At 45.7% G+C, this 18,804-nt stretch overlaps 1 protein-coding gene across 2 annotated transcripts in view; it reads left to right on the top strand.

The window, feature by feature from the left end:
• The first annotated feature begins 3,634 nt into the window (after positions 1-3,634).
• The window catches only part of cep112 (centrosomal protein 112), a 468,252-nt gene continuing 453,082 nt past the window's right edge, over positions 3,635-18,804 (top strand). For both annotated transcript variants that reach the window (XM_080209170.1, XM_080209169.1), the window contains exon 1: positions 3,635-3,694. The gene's annotated coding sequence lies outside the window, so the exon portion shown is untranslated. The remainder of the gene's footprint in view (positions 3,695-18,804) is intronic.

Genomic DNA, 18,804 nt, shown 5'->3' with positions numbered 1-18,804 from the left:
CCCTGCTACCTTACCTTCATACTCAATTTTTTCCTTCTTAATCAATCCCTTGATACTCCTTGGACATTGGAATCAGTGCACAGTTCTCTATGTTTTTCATTTTGGGATCAAAGCGCACAGCTACGGAGAAAGCAACAGAAAGCTTCACAAAACGACCAAGCACCAGGTGCCAAGTCCAAGAGAACTAAGACTGTGATAAAAAGTATTGAAAAAAGATCTAAGATAAGGAACTTTAAACCAATTAAAAAAAAATGACACGTTTAAATCTTAAGTTTTGTAAAGCTTAAATTTATTCCTGTTGAAGTTAGTGGTCTAATAAATAGTGGCATGGCAAGGCACCTCAGTTTCATCAAATGTACATTTTGTGCCTTGTGAGAGTCACAGTCATAGAAGTCTACAGTGCATAAGGAGGCCATTCGGCCCATTGATTCTGCACCAACCACAGTCCCTGTCCCCATAACTCCATGCATTGATCCTAGCTAGTCCCCCTGACACAACACTAAAGGGCAATTTAGCATGGCACCTAACCTGCAACCCACCCAACCTGTACATCTGTGGACTGTGGGAGGAAACTGGAGCACCCAGGTGTAACACATGCAGACATGAGGAGAATGTGCAAACTCCACTCAGAAAGTGACCCAAGGCCAGAATTGAGTCTGGGTCCCTGGCACTGAGAGGCAGCAGTGCTAACCACTGTGCCATCATGCTGCCTCATAGGGTCATGCAGTGCAGGAAAGGTCCTTCAGCCCATCGAGTCTGCATTGACAATTTCTATCACCAAAGGCACACTAATCCCATTTTCCTGCACTTGTCCCATATCCTCGATATTTCAATATTTTTTAAAGTTTGTAAATTTTCCAGGCTCCACTACCTTCCCAGGCAGTGCATTCCAGATTCCTATCACTCTCTGAGTGAAAAGGTGTTTTCTCAAATTCCCTCTGAATCTTCTGCCCTTCATCCTAAAACTATGCCCCCTTGTGATCGACCCCCTCAACCAAAGGGAACAGCTGCTCCCTACTCATCCTATCCATATCCCTCACAATCTTATACACCTCAATACATCCCCCTTAGCTTTCTCTGCGCTAAAGAAAACAATCCAAGCCTATCTCGACTCTCCTTACAGCTCAAATGTTCCATCCCAGGCAAGATCCAGGATGTTTCTTGTGTTCTGAAAAATCAAATATGCAGGAAACATTGTCAGTTGGATCTCTGGGTTTCTGAACCTGAGCAACTGTTAGCATCACTGCAGTGCACCACGAGGCTGGGAGCTACAAGGAGCTGCACTTTAGGAATGTGACCACAATTCAGACAAGGAGGGCCAGGTCAGTAGTCTCCTGAATACATCTTCCTCTCTAATCAGTATTCAGTTCTGATTATTGGTGAGGGGTATGGTTGCTTTGGGGAATACAGCCATCGCCAAGACCACAGCACTATAGTGGCTCAGTTGTAAAAGGACAGGAGACAGACTTAGAACCCAATAATGATACGGGATTCAATATTAGGTGCTACATTGCCTCTCTGACGCTTGGGTCCAGGATGGTACTGTGGAGCTGCACATTCTGAAGGGAGATGGTGAACAGCCAGAGGTTATGGTCCATATCTTGTTGAAAGAAAGATGAAGTCCTGTAGACACTGTACCACTGAACATATTCTATAGGACACCAACTAGAAGGAAAAATATCGAGAAACAAGTATGCAGGGAAATTACAAACTACTAAAACTGTGAATTACTGATAAAGGGGAATTTCAATTATCCTAATATAGACTAGTTTAATAAGAGTGCAAAGGACAGAGAGGAGGGAAAATTGCTGTGTGTTCAGGAGAACTTTCTTAATCAGTTTGTTTTGGGCTGAGCAACTAAGGAGGCTTCTGAGGAATGAGATGCATCAAATGGAGGAAGTGTCAACAGAAGAATTTTAGGGAGCGTAGATTGAAAGGGTTAATAATCACACAATTCTTAAAATGACATAAGCTTCAAGTTGCTAAACCCAGTCACACAGGGAAATTATGAGAAAATCATTGATCTCGATTACAGCAGACCCACTTGAGTATCAAGGTCCATAAAACTCCCAATTACAAGGGAGAACTCAGTATACGTACAAGACTTCTGTTGAATTATGCACAGCTGCAGTTTGTGTCAGTGTCTGTTCTAACAAGAGACAATAGGACAGGGGAGTTGACACACTGATTAGAAATATCGTTATCATAATCATGTCTGGAAGTTAATAGGTAACTTGAAAAAAAAGGTGATATTATAATTAGGTAGATGTGCACAAGTTGTAATTTGACAACTGTATCCTTATATTATGCATGATGTAAACCTAATTGACAGTTGAGCAGATTTAGATGACTCCAGTGCAAATGTATATCTTTGATTGGTATATGCTAATTTCTTGTAACTGGATTTTAACTATAACTGTATGTTCAATCCTTGCATTGGTGCTCTCTCTGGCGTGCTACTAGTTGGAGCACTGGGGCCAGCCCGTACTATAGTTCATAATAAACGTCTTGTCCAAAATTCCAAGAGTCTTTGGCTGATTTGCTCCAGAGTGAGAAATAGCTACATTTTTCTCCCTAATACATAGATCACTACATTATAAGGTTTTGATTACCTGTGGAAAAGGAAAAGGAGCAATGTAGAGCGAAAATACTTACTGCATTTTCCAGGACCTGAAGCCACAGCAGGATTTTAAAAAGAACATTGATTTGGGCAATTGGGGATAACCTTTGCACTGTAAAATGCAGGAACTTTTAGGTGCCTTTATTCCATAAGTGCACATTATAGTTCAGCAACTATATAATTGGTGGTGGACTAATTTCAGCATGTTGAAGATGGACCTGGCCCAAGTAAATCAGAATGGAAGTTTGGCAGACAAAAATGTAATTGGACATTTAAAAAGATGATTTGGGCACAGTCGAAGTATATTTTCTAAATAGGGAAAGATAGGGCAACGAAAGCAGAGCTCCCTGGAAGCTGAAAAAGATAGCAAGATGAAGCAGAAATAGTGGACATAGGACAGGTTGAATGTGAGACATTGAGGGTGAGAAATGGTGCTGCCATGGGGCGGGTGTGAGTGCGAGTGTGAGGGTGAGACATGGGGCTGAGGTTCAGTGTGAGGGTGGGACATTATCCTGCCAGGACAGTGAGGGTCAGTTTCGGGGTGAGGGCTGAGAGTGGGTCTGGGGCCCACAGCCTTTGGGGTTGAGAGTTAGAGTGACATGGCTGAGGGTGAGTGTCAGGGTTAATGTGAGTGTTAGGGTGAGACATTATCCTGCCATGGGGCTGGATGGGACATTGGGGCTGGGGGCGAGGGTGGGACATTGGGAGGGATGAGGGTGGGACATTGGGGCTGGGAGTAAAGAGGGATATTAGGGCTAGGAGTGGGGGGGGGGCAGACAATGGGGGGTGAAGGGTGGGACATTGTGGGGGTGGGGGTGGGACATGGTGGGGGTGGGGGTGGGACATGGTGGGGGTGGGACATGGTGGGGGTGGGGGTGAGAATGAGAATGAGGGTGGGAGATTGGAAGTTTGGGGTGGGGGTGGCTAGCCTGGGACCCGCCGCTTCGATGCTGAGAGTCTCCGGTTACTATGGAAACGGCTGGACTGCCGTTGGCGGAAGTGCGTCACGAGGAGGCAACATCCGGCTGGCGGCTGAGAGATTTGAACAGTGGCGGCGCCGTTAGCGGAGAGATAGTGAGTAATGTGTGTGTGTATACACAGGCCCGGGTGGGAGCAGTGTGTGTGTGTGTATATATATATATATATACGCAGGCCCGGGTGGGAGCAGTGTGTGTGTGTGTGTGTATATATATATATATACGCAGGCCCGGGTGGGAGCAGTGTGTGTGTGTGTATACGCAGGCCCGGGTGGGAGCAGTGTGTGTGTGTATACGCAGGCCCAGGTGGGAGCAGTGTGTGTGTGTGTGTATACGCAGGCCCGGGTGGGAGCAGTGTGTGTGTGTGTATACGCAGGCCCGGGTGGGAGCAGTGTGTGTGTGTATACGCAGGCCCAGGTGGGAGCAGTGTGTGTGTGTATATACGCAGGCCTGGGTGGGAGCAGAGTGTGTGTGTGTGTGTGTGTACGCAGGCCCGGGTGGGAGCAGTGTGTGTGTGTGTATACGCAGGCCCAGGTGGGAGCAGTGTGTGTGTGTGTGTATACGCAGGCCCGGGTGGGAGCAGTGTGTGTGTGTGTATACGCAGGCCCGGGTGGGAGCAGTGTGTGTGTGTATACGCAGGCCCAGGTGGGAGCAGTGTGTGTGTGTATATACGCAGGCCTGGGTGGGAGCAGAGTGTGTGTGTGTATACGCAGGCCCGGGTGGGAGCAGAGTGTGTGTGTGTATACGCAGGCCCGGGTGGGAGCAGTGTGTGTGTGTGTATACGCAGGCCCGGGTGGGAGCAGTGTGTGTGTGTATACGCAGGCCCGGGTGGGAGCAGTGTGTGTGTGTATACGCAGGCCCAGGTGGGAGCAGTGTGTGTGTGTATATACGCAGGCCTGGGTGGGAGCAGAGTGTGTGTGTGTGTGTGTGTACGCAGGCCCGGGTGGGAGCAGTGTGTGTGTGTGTATACGCAGGCCCAGGTGGGAGCAGTGTGTGTGTGTATATGCAGGCCCAGGTGGGAGCAGTGTGTGTGTATACGCAGGCCCAGGTGGGAGCAGTGTGTGTGTGTGTACGCAGGCCCAGGTGGGAGCAGTGCGTGTGTGCGTATACGCAGGCCCCGGTGGGAGCAGTGCGTGTGTGCGTGTACGCAGGCCCCGGTGGGAGGGAAGTGCGTGTACGCACAGGGGCCCAGGGAGCGAAGTGCGTGTACGCACAGGGGCCCAGGGAGCGAAGTGCGTGTACGCACAGGGGCCCAGGGAGCGAAGTGCGTGTACGCACAGGGGCCCAGGGAGCGAAGTGCGTGTACGCACAGGGGCCCAGGGAGCGAAGTGCGTGTACGCACAGGGGCCCAGGGAGCGAAGTGCGTGTACGCACAGGGGCCCAGGGAGCGAAGTGCGTGTACGCACAGGGGCCCAGGGAGCGAAGTGCGTGTACGCACAGGGGCCCAGGGAGCGAAGTGCGTGTACGCACAGGGGCCCAGGGAGCGAAGTGCGTGTACGCACAGGGGCCCAGGGAGCGAAGTGCGTGTACGCACAGGGGCCCAGGGAGCGAAGTGCGTGTACGCACAGGGGCCCAGGGAGCGAAGTGCGTGTACGCACAGGGGCCCAGGGAGCGAAGTGCGTGTACGCACAGGGGCCCAGGGAGCGAAGTGCGTGTACGCACAGGGGCCCAGGGAGCGAAGTGCGTGTACGCACAGGGGCCCAGGGAGCGAAGTGCGTGTACGCACAGGGGCCCAGGGAGCGAAGTGCGTGTACGCACAGGGGCCCAGGGAGCGAAGTGCGTGTACGCACAGGGGCCCAGGGAGCGAAGTGCGTGTACGCACAGGGGCCCAGGGAGCGAAGTGCGTGTACGCACAGGGGCCCAGGGAGCGAAGTGCGTGTACGCACAGGGGCCCAGGGAGCGAAGTGCGTGTACGCACAGGGGCCCAGGGAGCGAAGTGCGTGTACGCACAGGGGCCCAGGGAGCGAAGTGCGTGTACGCACAGGGGCCCAGGGAGCGAAGTGCGTGTACGCACAGGGGCCCAGGGAGCGAAGTGCGTGTACGCACAGGGGCCCAGGGAGCGAAGTGCGTGTACGCACAGGGGCCCAGGGAGCGAAGTGCGTGTACGCACAGGGGCCCAGGGAGCGAAGTGCGTGTACGCACAGGGGCCCAGGGAGCGAAGTGCGTGTACGCACAGGGGCCCAGGGAGCGAAGTGCGTGTACGCACAGGGGCCCAGGGAGCGAAGTGCGTGTACGCACAGGGGCCCAGGGAGCGAAGTGCGTGTACGCACAGGGGCCCAGGGAGCGAAGTGCGTGTACGCACAGGGGCCCAGGGAGCGAAGTGCGTGTACGCACAGGGGCCCAGGGAGCGAAGTGCGTGTACGCACAGGGGCCCAGGGAGCGAAGTGCGTGTACGCACAGGGGCCCAGGGAGCGAAGTGCGTGTACGCACAGGGGCCCAGGGAGCGAAGTGCGTGTACGCACAGGGGCCCAGGGAGCGAAGTGCGTGTACGCACAGGGGCCCAGGGAGCGAAGTGCGTGTACGCACAGGGGCCCAGGGAGCGAAGTGCGTGTACGCACAGGGGCCCAGGGAGCGAAGTGCGTGTACGCACAGGGGCCCAGGGAGCGAAGTGCGTGTACGCACAGGGGCCCAGGGAGCGAAGTGCGTGTACGCACAGGGGCCCAGGGAGCGAAGTGCGTGTACGCACAGGGGCCCAGGGAGCGAAGTGCGTGTACGCACAGGGGCCCAGGGAGCGAAGTGCGTGTACGCACAGGGGCCCAGGGAGCGAAGTGCGTGTACGCACAGGGGCCCAGGGAGCGAAGTGCGTGTACGCACAGGGGCCCAGGGAGCGAAGTGCGTGTACGCACAGGGGCCCAGGGAGCGAAGTGCGTGTACGCACAGGGGCCCAGGGAGCGAAGTGCGTGTACGCACAGGGGCCCAGGGAGCGAAGTGCGTGTACGCACAGGGGCCCAGGGAGCGAAGTGCGTGTACGCACAGGGGCCCAGGGAGCGAAGTGCGTGTACGCACAGGGGCCCAGGGAGCGAAGTGCGTGTACGCACAGGGGCCCAGGGAGCGAAGTGCGTGTACGCACAGGGGCCCAGGGAGCGAAGTGCGTGTACGCACAGGGGCCCAGGGAGCGAAGTGCGTGTACGCACAGGGGCCCAGGGAGCAGGAGGAGCAGTGTGTGCGCACAGGCCCTGGTGAGAGCAGTATGTGCGCACAGGCCCTGGTGAGAGCAGTATGTGCGCACAGGCCCTGGTGAGAGCAGTATGTGCGCATACACAGGCCTGAGGAGCAGTGTGTACACACAGGTCTGGGGAGTGTCCTGTTCTGTTTGTGAGCTTTCTGCAGACTGGCTGCCCCTCCTTCCTCCCCATACAGAGACCGAGCACTTTGGCCTTTTGACAGTGGCGGCTGGCAGGAGGTAGAATCCCAGCACTTGCTTCAGATCAGTGTCCTGTTCTTGCCAGCAATGTCAACAGCTTGCATTCTGCTTTCATGCCAGTGACTGATGAGTGGGTGATAACTTTCAGTTATTAGTGTCACAAGTAGGCTTACATTAACACTGCAATGAAGTTACTATGAAAATCCCCTAGTTGCCACATTCTGGCATCTGTCTGAGTACACTGAAGGAGAATTTAGCATAGCCAATGCTCCTAACCAGCACGTCTTTTGCACCTGGAGGAAACCCACGCAGACACAGGGAGAATGTGCAAACTCCGCTCCGACAGTGACACTAGCTGGGAATTGAACTCAAATCCCTGGCATTTTGGCAGCAGTGCTAACCGCTGTGCCGCTGTACTGCCCTCCTATCTCATGTCTGGAGGATGACACCTGTTCTCTCTGCTCCCCTTACCTAACAAAAGATATAGTAACATTGGAGGCAGTCCAAAGGAAGAGTAATTCTGGGATGAGCAGATTGTCCTATCAGAAGAGACTAAATAGTCTGTGTCTGTGTTTCTTGGAGTTTAGAAGGTGAGGAGTGACCTTATTCAAACAGATAGGGTTAGATGGTGGGATGTTTTAACTAGTGGGAGAGTCTTGAACTATGGGTCATAGCTACAAGATAAAGCACAGTCATTTAAAACAGCATGTGTAGAAATTTCTTCTCGCAGAAGGTAGCAAATGCACTGCCCCAAAGGGTGATGGAGGCTGGATCGTTGGAGGTGGATAGATGTTTGATAAATCAAGGCATATAGGGCAAAGGGGAAAATAGCACAGAAAAGGAGTTGAGGCTGACATAGATCAGCCATGAGCGTATTGAATGGCGGGGCAGGCTTGAAGGGCCTGGTGGCCTACTCCTATTTCTTGTGTTGTGATTGAGGGGGACAACCGTCCTCTTGGGTCAAAAGGATGATGGTTGTCCTACCAGCTCTAAAGGGTGATGACTGTCACCTAAGTTTGAGCAGATAACTGGTTTTGGTTTAGTTGATGGCTGTCTGGTGAATGGTTAACTAGTTTCTGTCATTGTCTTCATGCCTTATCGTCCACCAGTACAAGGAACTTGCTAATCTTGTAACTGAGAATTCCCACTACTGTACATCACCATTGAAATCTTTACTGGAATCCTTCTGGACCGCTTTGTGCAGCATTTCAACTAGGGTCTGCTATCCAAGGGGCAATGGAATTTCAGAATCCACTGGCTGATACGGTGTTTGCTCTCGTATAGCTCCAGGAGAAATGCTAAGAACGGAATCTGGACCTACATCATGTTTGTTGACCTGGCCAACGTTTTTGACACAGTCATTGTGAGGGCCTTTGGAAGGTGATGGAGAAATTAGGCTACGTGAGAAATTCGTCACAATGGTTTGCAGTTCTACGATGGCATGCTTGCGTGCGCTTTGGATGATGGTGAGCCATCTGACTCCTTCCCAGTCCAAATGGAGTTGAAGAAGGCTGTGTGTCAGTGCCACCTTCAGTATGTTTTTCTCTGTCAGACCCTCCATTGCCATCCAAAATGGTGATCCTGGCATTGAAATCCGATATTGCATGAATGGGAAGCTGCTCAATCTCAGAGAATGCTGGGCAAAGACCAGTGTCTCCAAGGTAGTACTTCATGATTTCCTTTTTGGACTCTGGACTAGCTGCCAGTTCACAGCTGGCCACACAATGTAATGGGGACTTGATCTCCATGCTTAAGGCAAATTTGATGCTATAATCAGCACAAAGAAAACTAATGTTCCAGCCTCCTGCTGGAAAGCCCTATCTCAAGCTCAAAGTTTCAGTCCATGACCAGAACTTGTCAGCAGTGAATAAGCTCAATTACCTCGGCAATACACACTCTCACCAGCTGCCAACATTAAGGGCATTTAAATGGTCATTGGATAAACTTATGGATGATATTGGAATAGCATAGGTTAGATGGGCTTTAGATTGGTTTCACAGGTCGGCGCAAGATTGAGGGCCGAAGGGCCTGTACTGCAGTGTAATGTTCTTTGTCTATATGGATTTCAAGACACTTGTAAGAATTGCCAAAGCAGTGTAGCCCTTGGCAGACTTAGAGCATGAGTCTGGAAATGAAGAGAAGTCAGTTTGCTGACCAAAGTCAACAGAGTAATAGTCCTATCCACTTTGCTCTGCATGTGTAAGAAATGGATAGCTTGCCAGCATCATGCCAAGCAGCTTAACCATTTTCATTTGAGCTAGCTTTGGTTGCTTCTGAAGATCAGATGGCAGGACAAAATAGTGGACTCTGAGGTGTTCATCTGAGCTGGAATGCCAAGAATCCAACCATGTTGAGACAGTCACAACTGAGTTGGGCTGGTTGTGTAGCCAAAATACCAGGCATTCACTCACCCAAGCAAATCTTTTGTGAGAAGCTTGTGTATTGTGTCTGTTCGCATGGTAGTTAAGTGTTACACCGTGAAGACTTTTCACTTTGGCTTTGAATCCTGGGAGGAGCTCCCCCACAATTGCTGCATCTGATTCAACCAGAAACAAAATGGTGCGGCCTCCTTTGAAAACAGGTCTGTACTAGAGGTAAAGAGAAAATGCAAAGAAAGGAAATTCTGAGTCAGCAACTCATCCAAACCCAACTGTCTATAGTATTCTGTCCTAGTTGCAACAAATGCTTTGGAGTGCAGATTGGTCTCACCTACCTGCAAGAATGCCTCAGATGATGAACACAGTTATTTTTGCTTGAAGGATGAACAAGATTGGGTGACAGTGACTGCCTGAAGCCTAACAGTTTGTTCGTAACTCGACAGGTTGAGTTGGGGATTGCTCGGTCAATTGCTGGCTGTATTGAGTTTGAGGTATCTCTACAAACTCTGATTACTGAACCCATCACTGGGGATTTCACAAGAATGTTCTTGATAGTACTTGGTTTGGCATAGATCATTTGGCATGCATTCCTAATTTTACCTTGCCATTCAGCCATCCTTATCTGTTCTGCCATTTAATTAGATTGTGGCTGATTTGTAATTCAACTCCATTTATTTGTTGCTCTATAAATTTTAATGCCCTGTCTATTACAGATCAATTAATCTCAATCGTAAAGTTACTTTGTACTGTATGAAAATAGTGTGGCAGGAAAGTTGGAGTGTAATTCCACCATGACGTTGTCTCCTAAGTTCAGCAGTGGACCTAGACCTAGTTGCCTAATTCGTGATGGGTAAAGTGAAATATATTACCCAAATAGACCAAAAATTGTGGGAGAAAGTTTGGGTGGAAAAATTGACTTTACTAAATGTATCCAGGGTGACACTTTGAACTGCATTTTTTAAAATGATAATGTTAGTGTGTGTATCTCATTTTAAATTTACATTAGTTTGGCATGAAAAGGAGCAAAGCCAGAACCGGCATGTTTGAAGATTAATCAATGATATTTTGATATATTAACAATTCAGACTTGAACCTCTGAGATCACCACCAGAAGGATATGTATTCCCAGAGGAGTTGCAGCAGACAACTACAGTTTTATTGTTTTAACTACACTCTCCTCTGCTCTGCTCTGAAGTTCTTCATGATGTGGAGATGCCAGCGTTGGACTGGGGTAAACACAGTAAGAGTTCTTCAAGCAGCAGAGGAGATTGGAAACTCAAAAGTGAAGGAGTTTCTTTGAAGAATAATGACATACTAAAAATTTATGATGCCACAATTCATCTTGAAGTTGCTGTGCTTTACAGCGTTATGTAAAAATCATACTATTCCTCAAATAGATGGAGTTGTTGAATGAATGATGATTGTGTGAAGCCATTTAATTGAACACACCATTTTTCCATGAAGATGAGTAGCAAACTCAACAATGTAATATTAAGGATGTGCAGAGCACAAATCTGTCACTTCTGGATGTGGAGAGGGAAGGCTTAATTGAGGAGAATGTTGACTGTATTGCTGCCATGAACCTGTCAGCTGAGTTCTTGTGTTGACTTTGGATATTGGCCAAGGAAATTATCCTCAGTCATCGCGTCTGCCCATAAAGTGTCAAATGTCCACTACTTTATTTTTCTTCACCCCCCCCCCCGCCCACCTTTCCTTTAGCATCCCTTTGAGAAAGTCACTTGATTATTTTCTGGTGCACTCACAATTATTTGGGGGGGTCAGGAGGACAAATATCTGTTTCCTGATTTCTATTGGACATTTCAATATATTAGCTGGAGAATGTGACCCTTTTCATGTTTGTTTCATTACTTGACAGAGGATTAGAAATTTAAATACCATCTCATGGGAATAAGGATATTTGCATTGAAGTCCTATTACTAATATTAATTGTTGGAAAATTTATTCTGATACTCCTGCACCAAATATCTTTATACTTTGTCAGAAGGCCTAAATTTTCCCATTGTAAATAGCCAACTTTTTCTAAATCATCTTTTGTCATATATTAAATTTTGTGCATTGGCCTGGGTTGACCAGATGTCAGACAGAGTCAATAGTCATCAAATTTTCTTGTCTTTGTATGTGACATGTGAAGTTGCAGCGCTAGTTTTAAACTCTTTATAACAGCTTCTTAAAACATCTGATACTGCAGGTGTATAGAGCAAACGTTGCATTGACAAAGCATCCTGAAAAATTTTCAACAGATATCCTGTGCACTCATTACACCCTTATTGATCTAGTGGTAAGCCTGTTGGTATTTATAATAGTAACGCAGGGTTTTCTCAAAGTATTAAATGCGTTAAGTATTTGTTTGCCCTCATTGCATGATGGGATGGAATTATCTTGGTGTATTTATCTAGTAAGTGGATCCAGTGTAATGCATTCATGACTAAGTTGCTTTTTGACTTTGTGGTTGTTAACTTGCAGAATGTTCTGAAAAGCTGGCATCAATCTGTAAAATTTGAAAAGTTGTGAAAGAGAATGTAGCTGGAATAGAGGTGTTTTCCATATAAGATTCTCTCTGCCCCTTACCCCATGAAATTGTTCGTTGGGAAAGGTGGGGGGGGGGGGGGGTACGAAATTCAAGATTATTGCTGACTATAAAGGAATTTTTAATTTCTATTAATTCAGCTCCTGAAGAACCACAGTATCAACTTTGAAAACTATAAAACCTCTTGCTTGAGCAAGAAAGCTGGCCTACTGATTTTATCTGTATTGACATTGCTTAAAGTTTGGGATAAGAATTGGGGGAAAAGTACCAAACCCATCTTGAGGATTTTCAGTTGATATGATTTATTATTGTCACATGTATACAGTGAAAAGTATTGTTTCTTGTGTGCTAAACAGACAAAGCATACCATTCATAGAGAAGGAATGGAGAGAGTGCAGAATATAGTGTTACAGTCATAGCTAGGGTGTAGAGAAAATCAACTTGATGAGGTAGGTCCATTCAAAAGTCTGGCTGCAGGGAAGAAGCTGTTCTTGACTCGGTTGGTGCATGATTTCAGACTTTTGCATCTTTTTCCCAATAGAAGCAGGTGGAAGAGGGTATGTCTGGGGTGTGTGGGGTCCTTGATTATGCTGGCTGCTTTTCCAAGGCAGCAGGAAGTGTAGATGGTGTCAGTGAATGGAGGGGTTGGTTTGTGTGACGGATTGGGCTTTATTCACGATCTTTTGTAGCTTCTTGCAGTCTTGGGCAGAACAGGAGCGATACCAAGCTGTGATATAACCAAAAAAGATGTTTTCTATGGTGCATCTGTAAACGTTGGTGAGAGTTGTAGCTGACATACTGAATTTCTTAGTCTCCTAAGAAAGTAAAGGCATTGGTGGACATTCTTAACTTTAGTATTGATTTGCGGGGACCAGGACAGGTGGTTGGTGATTTGGACGCCTAGAAACTTGAAGCTCTCGACCATTTCTGCTCCATCCGCGTTGATGTAGGCGAGGCATGTCCTCCACTATGCTTCCTGAAGTCAATGACTAAACCTATTTTACTGACATCGAAGGAGAGATTATCGTCGTCGCATCAATTCACCAGATTCTTAAATTCGTTCCTGTACTCCCATCTCATTGTTTGAGATCTGACCCACTGTGATGGTGTCATCAACAAACTTGAAAATCCAGTTGGAGGGGAATTTGGCCGCACAGTTTACGATAGATTCTCTCAATCAGGAAAACAAAGTCGTTGAAAATGAAACTAATATCTGGTCACATGACTTCAGCTGATGAATTGGTTATTTTGGCTACTTTGTGCTGGATATTGAGAAGAACCTTAAGCTTAATATGCTAAAAATACTCGCAGATCTGGCAGCATTTGTCACAGATCTGAACTGTTAACTCTATCTCCACAGGTGCTTCCAAGATCTGCTGAGTATTTTCAGCATTTTCTGTTGTGAGATTTCCAGCACCTGCAGTACTTTGCTTCTGTATCACTTTAAACTTCTCTTTTGTGTAAATTTCTAAAAAGTATATTTGGATAATTGTCTGTCTCCATGATTCAACATAGGAGTCTGAACAGATTTCTATTGGTATTTGTGTCATTTTGTTTCTTTCCTTCAGCATTATATGTGGAAGTAACTTGTACACAATTAAGATGATCAGCATAGAGAATTTCAGAGATTTTTGTCTTGATCAATAGCAATATTTGTGTATTACATTTCAGTGATATTTGCTTGAAGATTGTGTGATTTGTCCCATTATCCTCAGGAATAAGTGTTGGTGGTTTCTTATTACAGGAGTCCTTCTGACTTTCCATGCTGAGAATTTGTTTTGTTTGTATCCAATTCAATACAATCTAATTCAAAGTGTCAGCAAGTGAGACATTCCAGATCCAAGCTGACAAGACAGGCTTCCCACTTCCTCTCTTGGGCTTGATCTACATGATCCAAACTGATTGGAGCAGGCATTGCACCTTCTCCAAGGCTTGATCTCATTTGCATCTTAGCCAAAAGGCCGAGATGCCGCTTTGAAAAATTGCTTCAAATGAAGCCTCGATGTAACTTCCTGACTTCAACCAAGTGCAGGATGCCAAAACTACACTTGATCTTAGCCGAAAGGCTGAGAAATGTTTTTTTTCCAGTGGTATGATTGTTTTCATTAGCTGAACTTGTTATCTTGCATCCATACTTACCTCATTCTCTCCATAGTAATTATTACTGCTGAAACTCTGACCATTCATTTGGCAGCAAAAAAATTCATAAAAATTGAGACCCAGTACTTTTTTATAACCTTTTTCTTTTGTTTGAGTTGATTTATACTGGAAATGGGGAGAGAGAAGCAAGTAGAATTAAAATGGCCTGAGGTTTATCTTTGTACATGTTGATGGAACAAGTGTTTACTTGGCATGTAAACAATTGACACTTCAGATGACAGATTTTAAATTTACAAATGACTTAAATGTTAGCTGGACATCTTCAGTTTCGGTTTTGCGCAGCTCCCAATCTGAGACTGGCATCTGCTCATGGAAATAGCTGTTACTTAAGAGCAATTTGGTTTTATGTATTGCATTTCACATCCACAGGATGGATTTCCCCAAATGCTTCACGGCTATCCCATTACTATTGTAGGGCATATATGGATGCTTAATGGGTAAGAGTGAAGACTGAGGGGTGATCTTAGAGTGCATAGATCAGCTAGATAGTCAATACCTTTTCCCAAAGGTAAGAGAGTCTGAAACTAGAAGGTATAAGTTTACGGTGAGAGGGGAGTGTCCAGAGGGGAACTTTTTTCACACACAGCGTGGTGAGTGTCTGGAACAAGCTGCCAGAGGTAGTAGTAGAGGCAGGAACAATTTTGTCTTTCAAAAAGCATTTAGACAGTTACATGGATAAGATGGGTATAGCGGGATATGGGCCAAAAAGAGTGACAATGACAAGTTGGGCCGAAGGTCCTCTTTCCATGCTATAAACCTCTATGACTCTATGATTGCCGTCTTGTGTTGAGTTGTAATTTACTGGCTAGGGAAAGATTGCCCATACAGAACATTGCTCTCGGGAGTGAATATGATTTTTTTTCAGAACTTTGGCAACTTTGTCAAAATATGGAATAGGATGCTAAAATCTCTAGCAGATTAAAAAGGATCTGGGATTATTCTCAGCACTTCAGTGGATGTGAAATGGCCTCCTGTGTTCTTGAGTCAGACCATGGTATGACTGGGTGTTACGTTGTCACATTTTGGATGGTTTGCCGCACTCTTAATGTATTCTTTCACCACCACTAACAACTCCTCAACCCTATTTCATTTCTCTGTATCCAACATCAAGCCTCCAATAAACTAAATCTTTTAAATCACCTTCAGCTCCACGCATGCTCCATACCCTTGCCACAGATTTAATTCCTTGCCTACCTACTGCTTTGGACTGAATTAAACCATTGTTTGACCTTGAGTTGGAAGTTTGAACCACCCTCCCATCCTTGTCATCGCAAGAAAAGTCTACTTCCAATTCTGTAACAGCACTCACCTCTGCCTCCACTATTTGAAGTACAAATGTTTGTCACCTTAGATTGATGATTTTGGTGCTTTCCTGGCTGCCTAAGTCTGGAAAAGGTATTCTTCTTTTAGTACCCTTCTTAAAACTCAGCTCATTGAGCAAGTTGTGGTCACTCTTCCTCATGTGTCAGCTATGGCTCAGTTGGTAGACCAATTGCCTCTTGAGTTATCAGGCTGTGTATTATAGAGATGTAAAAGATAATGAAGGGGATGGATAGGGTAGAGGTAGAGAGATTCTTCCCACTTAGAAAGGATAGCAGGACTAGAGGGCACAGCCTCAAAATAAGCTAGGGGGGACAGTTTAGATCAGAGTTGAGGAGGAACTTCTTCACTCAAATGGTGGTGAATCTCTGGAATCCTCTGCCCATTTAAGTGGTGGAGGCTACCTCGCTAAATGTATTTAAGTCACAGGTAGGTAGGTTTCTGATAGACAGGGGAATTAAGGGTTATGGGGAGAAAGCGGGAAAGTGGAACTGATCCACTTCAGATCAGCCATGATCTCATTGAATGGAGGGGCAGGCTTGAAGGGGTAGATGGCCTATTCCTGCTCCTATTTCTTATGTTCTCATGTATTCAAGTCCCATATCAAGATTTCAGCACAAAATAAAAGCTGACACTCTGCAGTACTGAGGGTGTGCTGCACTGGCATTACTTTTCAGATGAGACAGTGACCAAGGCATTGCCTGCCCTTGTGCCCGTGGCTCTATAATGAAAGAGAGTTACATTCAGTGTTTAGCCAATATTTATCATTCAAACAACATCACAAAAAACATCCAGACATTATCGCATTCTCTGCATTACAACAAACAGTTACATGACAAAAGTACTTCTTTAGTCATGAAGCAACTTTGGATTGTCCTGCTGTGGTGAAAATTATGTAAAGGGAAGCCTTTATTTGACTATCCCTTCTTAGCTTGGCATTCCTTTTATTACGTGATCAGAATGTAGTTGGGAAGTCTTCCTACTTTTAAAAGCGCAAAATGGGTGCATATAATTGGTCTTATTGTATTTGAACCCAGTAGCCCATTTCAGCTTAATGGTTCTCCTACTTGCAATAGTAGAAAGAAATGGAGTGGGGTAGCATGGTAGCACAGTGGTTTGGGTCACTGTCTGCATGAAATTTGCATGTTCTCTTTATGTCCGCTTGGGTTTCCTCCGGGTGCTCCAGTTTTCTCCTGCTGTCCAAAGATGTGTGCGTTAGGTGCATTGGCCATGCTAAATTTTCCGTTAGTGTACTCAAACAGGCGCTGGAGCGTGATGACTGGGTGATTTTCACAATAACTTCATTGTAATGTTAATGTAAGCCTACTTGTGACACTAATAAATAGACTTTTAACTTTACTGACCAAACTGAAATGGTGCAGAACCAATTTCTGGCATTGGGAAGAAAATGCAATATCTGTAACTTGCTGATGCTGCCTTGAGAGAATCATGGTGTCCAGTGGTATATCAGGTATACCTTGAAATGTTCAAGGATTTGAATATTTCAATACTGGCCCAGTTTACCAACAAGCATACTGTCTAGCTTTTATCCAACTTCAGATAATTGTACTTATTAGTCTGATGGTACTGTTGCTCATCCTCATAGTTTGTGTTTGCCAACAGAACTCCTGACTAAAGATAGTTGGGCAATTCCTGTCCGACCTTCCAAGTAGTGTTGTGATTTGTTTGCTGTAAACAGTGCAGTTGCCAAGTAACTGCCTCCCACGTTTTTTGTCTCAAGTATACAAGCTTTAATTATGGGAAATGTGAGAATAAATAAAACCGGAAGAGAATATAAGACTAAAACAAATGATAGAAATATGAAATAATTTTATGATTAGTGATGATCTTGACAGAAAATAGAGCATCATCTAATAGGAAATTTGATAAGTTCTTGAAAAAAAAAGGATACAGGTATAGAACAAGAAAATTGGAGTAGAATGGAAAGCTTCAATTAAGGACCTAATACCAGCATAAATGTGACAGGTCAATTGGACAGTCCTTCAATTCACCAAACTACAAAAATGAAATGGAATCATTTCAGAAGGAGGCCATTCAACCCAACGAGTCTGCACGACTCTCCAGAGCATCTTATCCAGGCCCACTCTCTCCACATAACCCCACGCGTTCATCCTGCTAATCCCTCTAATCAGGGTAATTTAGCACGGCCAGTCCAGCTAACCTGTACATCTTTGAACTATGAATGCCATATTTGTCCTGTTCTGACAGTTGCAGAAGGCAGTGGAAAGGCTAGCTATGTTTAAGGGTGAATAAATCACCTGGACTGAATGGTGTGCATCCCAGATTGCTAAGGGCGATGAAGATGGAAATTCCTGTCATAATCTTCCTTAGATTTGGGAGAGATCTCTGAGGATTAAAAAGTGACAAATCTAGCATCCTTATTCAAGAATGGTTAAGGGATTCTCAGTAACTGCAGGCCAGTCAGTTTAATGTTGGTAATGGGTAAAAATTTGGGAAAAGTATCAACAAGCACATTGAGAAGCTTGAGTTAAGTGAAGCTAGTAAGGATTGTTTTTGATTAATTTAATGCTTTGATGAATTAACAGAAGGTCAGTGAAGAGAATGCAATGGACTTTTTAATATAGATTTTAAGACAGCCTTTGATAAAGTACCACATAAAAGGCTGGGTATTAAAATTGAGATCATGAAATAAGTGTCAGCTTGGGTGGAAAAAAATTGGCTTAAGAACAGAAAACAGTAAGTAACATGCACATAATGTAACCAGACTTAGAGATATGGCAAAGAATGATTGGTACCAATCATTAGGCTAGCAGAATAGACAGAAAAATAGCATTTGGAATTTAATACCGGGAAGTGTGAGATAATGCATCTTTGCAAAAAGAATTCGGAGACACAATATAGACATAATGGTACAAAAGTATCTGGGTGCAGAGATCTCTGAAGATGACAGGATGTATTGAGAGTGTAGTTAGCAAAGTGCATGGAATCACGGGGTTTCTTAAATTGAGATATTGAGTACAAAAGCAAGAAAGTTGTGCTGAGCATTTTATAAAGCTCTGGTTGGGCCATATCTAGAGTATTGCACCCAGTTCTAGTCCTTGCGAGGATGCAGAGGATATTTACCAGAATGGTTCTTGGGAATTTAACTACAAGATTAGATTGGAGAAGCTGAGTCCTTGGAGTGACAGAGGCTGAGAGGAGATCCGATAGAAATGTACAAGATTATGACAGGTTGGATAAATCTGACAAAGAAAAGCTGTTGCCATTAACTGATGGTCCAAGGACTAAGTTTGGGAGACAAAGATTTAAGGTTTTTGGGCACGAGAAAGAGGAAAATATAAAGAAGAACTTTTTAATGCAGCAAGTTGTAATGACTGGAGCTTGCTGCCTACTAGGGTGACGGAAACAGAGGTGATGAATGATTTTCCAAAGGAAATTGGTTGGTACTTGTGGGA

Source organism: Carcharhinus amblyrhynchos, chromosome 21, assembly GCF_965287045.1.
Source record: "Carcharhinus amblyrhynchos chromosome 21, sCarAmb.v2.hapA, whole genome shotgun sequence".
In the NCBI taxonomy this organism is placed as follows: Eukaryota; Metazoa; Chordata; class Chondrichthyes; order Carcharhiniformes; family Carcharhinidae; genus Carcharhinus; species Carcharhinus amblyrhynchos.
The sequence above is the reverse complement of the archived record's forward strand: the minus strand, read 5'-3'. Positions and strand labels throughout refer to the sequence as shown.